The sequence below is a fragment of the Neofelis nebulosa genome, chromosome 6 (genome assembly GCF_028018385.1).
Source record: "Neofelis nebulosa isolate mNeoNeb1 chromosome 6, mNeoNeb1.pri, whole genome shotgun sequence".
Taxonomy (NCBI): Eukaryota; Metazoa; Chordata; class Mammalia; order Carnivora; family Felidae; genus Neofelis; species Neofelis nebulosa.
The window spans coordinates 45,900,729-45,904,879 of NC_080787.1; positions in this window are offsets into that span (position 1 = coordinate 45,900,729).

A 4,151-nucleotide genomic window follows, 5' to 3' on the forward strand; every position below is an offset into this window, starting at 1 on the left:
ACTTTGACCACCATCACGGTAAGTGCCAAAGATCAGAAGTCCCCACCGCACACACAGTGTCAGTGCGGGAAGGAGACTGGCTTGTTCTGACTGAAGCTCAGGTCAGGGAGCCAGGGCTGAGCCAGATGCCACAACTCTGGATCCCACTTGGGTCTTTCCCACACGGGATGCCGGGGACTGGCTACCACAGGAGGCTGGCGGCTGCTGGATCCCGGTCCCCATCTCCTGTCCAAGCTCCTTCTTCCTATGTCTCACCACGTGGCATAGCTTGGTTTGAAGAGGTGATGAGGGAAGGTGGTTTGGGCCTTAGACACTGAAGGTGTTGGGCATTCCCCTTCTAAGTACAGAGGTCTCTACTGGGCCTTTGTTTTTTTTAAAGATTGATTTGCATTTTTAAAGATTGACAAATATTCCGTATTGACTGCTGAACATAAGAATGCTGTCTGATGCCTTTAATTGGGCCCAACTTCCAGGCCTTGTCTACAGGAGGGCCGGCCACTCACTGGGTTTGGCAGTCAATGCTGCTTCGTCTTCTGTCTGTCAGGATGCTTCCTGTACCCTCCCAGCCACAGAGGGATCTATCCAAAATGTCTGGTCCTGTACCCTCCCAGCCACAGAGGGATCTATCCAAAATGTCTGGTCCTGTACCCTCCCAGCCACAGAGGGATCTATCCAAAATGTCTGGTCCTGTACCCTCCCAGCCACAGAGGGATCTATCCAAAATGTCTGGTCCTGTACCCTCCCAGCCACAGAGGGATCTATCCAAAATGTCTGGTCCTGTACCCTCCCAGCCACAGAGGAATCTATCCAAAATGTCTTTTGCTCTCCTATCCTGAGCCAGGGATGGCCCTAGGTGCTGTGGGGGGATGCAAAGATGAATGAGTCAGGTCCTTGCCCTCAAGGGAGGGAGAGAAGTCAAGACACAAATAACTCTAAGAACATTGCTCTAACTGGCCCAGTTTCCAAGTCATACTCACACTCTCAGTTCATTTAGTCTTTAAAATCAGAGATTGGGCCCTCAGGAAGAATGGAGGTCACCTCCTGGGAGTTGGTTCTGGGCGGGGAGGTGCTGAAGGCACTGAGTGATCAGGGACCTCAGAGGGAGGAAGGATGATGGGACAATGGCAGTTGATGTCAGAACTCCTGTGGAGCGGTTCAGGTTCAACATGGGAAGAGGCTCCCAGCCCAGGTGATTCAGGAATCTAGGAACGCAGAGCTCTGTTTCTCCCTCCCTGGGCAAGTAGGATCAGGGAAGACATTTGCCCTCGGTCAGGCTGCAGACAGGGCGGGACTGAGGCAGACCCATTTCTCCCTCAGGGCTTTTTTCCTGCTCCTGTCTCTGTCCAGTTCCTCCAGCCGTGGAGCCAGAGGGTCCCTGCTAGACCCTGGGTCCTTTGCCTGCTTCTCCTGGCTGGTGTCCTCCCTCGCCTCCCCCTCTCCATTTACAGCTAAATTGCTTTTTTAATTTTATTGAGTTTTTAAATGCTTATTTATTTTTGAGAGAGAGAGAGAGAGAGAGAGAGAGAGAGAGAGAGAGAGAGAGAACGTGAGTAAGGGAGGGGCAGAGAGAGGGAGACAGAGGATCCGAAGTGGGCTCTGAGCTGACAGCCCAGAGCCTTATGCGGGGCTGGAAATCACCACCCGTGAGATCACGACCTGAGCTGAAGTCGGATGCTTAACCGACCGAGCCACCCAGGCGCCCCCAAATTGCTTTTTTAAAAGCCATGACTTTGGGTTAATAATCTTGAATGAGTTAGGTCCAAGATCAGCCAGTCCCTCACTAAGCTGGTAGCTATTCTAGTAAAGTCACAGAGGGGCTTTTGTGTGTGTGTGTGTGTGTGTGTGTGTGTGTGTGTGTGTAGGGGGAGGGGGATGGCTACTGAATGCCCCATTAATATCCACGTGGGGTCTGGGCAGTTGGGGGTCATGAAGATGCCAGATGGGGATGTTGAGGGGAAGGCAGCCGCTTCAACGGTGGGTGTGAGGTGCTGGCAGTGAGGGGTGCTTGCCGCAAAGACGTGGGGGTGGTGAAGAGAGTGGGGAGCACCACAGCAAATCTTGCTCTCCTCACAGGTGCTCCCCACAACCTTTGCATTCAGGCTTGTATGGGGGGGGCCCGTCCAGCCGCCTCAGTGGGAGTCAGGAGGGGGTGAAGTGTGTCTGTCAGTGTTGACACCCCACCTCCCACTCCAACCTGTGGGGGCTGGGGGGGATGTGGTGCTGAAAGGGGCCCCCACGTGTGGTGCCGATGGGTTCCAGCTGTGCTCCGGTGCCCCTGACTCTGTGGGCTGCCAGGTGGGGCTCGGGGTCAGGGGAGGCCCGGCGGATCTTTGAGTACTCATGCACCGTGTAATGAAAACCACCACTCAGCAGATCCCAGTGTTTACCCCGTGCCTCTGTCCTCGCGCCTCGGGGGTCTGGAGTCGCTGGAGGGTCTCTGGAATATTTACATTTTGCCGACAACCCCTGGGAGCGTTGTCTGCTGGCCGTGCACACGTGCATGTGCTAAGGCGTTCGCGTACCTCCCCACGTTGGATGCTCCCTATTTCACAGAAGAGGAAGGCGAGGCTGAGGGAGGCCAGGGGCCACAGTCGGTCCGTACAACCGGAAGAGGCAGCTGGGGATTCTGCAGGTCTGCCTGAGCCCACAGGCCACGCCTCTTCCATTTTGATCGGGCTTCTAGCATTTAGGTTAGACGGCAGGAGAATGTCCTCACTGTGATGTGCCTGGTACGTGCTGGCCTTGGCAACGTACTGTTTGGTGTAAATTGGGATTCCATGACCCGTTAACTCACTGTCTCTGGGGCCGGGATGGGGGAAGGGAAATGGGAATTTGGGGTCGTCTGACTCTGCATCCCCTCCTGTCTCTCCACTGAGCCTCAGACTTCTGAGAGTGAGAAAAGAGGACACCACCATGGGCGACTCTTTCCTGCAGCTCGAGTGCTGTTGCTTGATTACACTGGGAAAACCGGGGCATGGGTGGGGGTGGTTTGCCCCAAAGCAACTTTTGGGAGAGTTTTGAGAAGTTCTAACTCCAGGGGAGTCTGGCTTGGTAAACTGTGTTTCTGGCCCCGCTCATTCCACGCTGGCTCAGTTATTTGATTTATTTAACCTGTGTGTGTGTGTGTGTGTGTGTGTGTGTGTGTTGACATGGGTGTAATTAGCATACAAGTGTCTATGGCACCTGGGGAATCCGCCACCCTGACTTGAGCTATTGATGTTATCTTGGGACAGGTGGGAAATCTTGGGAGTGAATGTTTCTTGGGGGCAAGAACTGAGCTCTGAGTTGTCTATGGCTCCCGTCATGGCCCCAAAATGGGTGCATTTGCCATACCTCACAGGTGCGTCTAAAGCACCTGTGTATTATTAGGTTTTCTGAATACCCATAACCTAGTGCACTTGGAGAGAAGGGATGGGGCTGCTACCCCTGTGAAGAGAAGGATCTTTTTTTGTATTGAGGGGTAAACTTTCTCTAAAGTGATCCCTGAAGGAAACACCTGGAAACCAGACATCTTAAAATGAGAGGTGTCTTGACAATAACAGGGTTTCTTATCATTAGGGGTGGGGTGTGGACTATGGTGAGGCAGGCGTCCTGGGTTGGGGGTTGTGACAATCTTTAACTTAGGGTGAGTGCTGTCACTCTGGGCCTTGGGGCTGGGGCACATCCTCTGAGATGAGGCAGTGAAGCCGGTGCAACCTAGATTTTACCATGAGCATCAACCCCTGGGGGATCTTGATAAAAGGCAGGCTCTGATTCAGTAGATCTGAGGAGGGGCTTGAGAGCTTTTCTAACCGGTGCCAGGAGAAGCCAAGGCTGCTGGTCCACCGGCTGCACTTGGAATGGGAAGGCTCTAGAAAATCGCCAAGAGTCCTTTCAATGTGAACTCAGGGCTGAACTATGGTTTTGAAGTGGGCAAGCAGAGCTGGGGTTCTCACATTCCAGGGATTTCTCAAGCACACAGCTCTGGACCCAGAGATCACACACACACACACACACACACTTCACAGGGGGAAAGACAGAGGCAGAAGAAGAATGGGAAAAAAGGCAGTGGGTGCCATGTGGCAGGGAGCAGGTACAGTGAGGGATGCAGAGAACAGTACGAACACAGGAGGAGAGGTTTGTGCCCTGAGATTGAGGCAGAGAAACACACA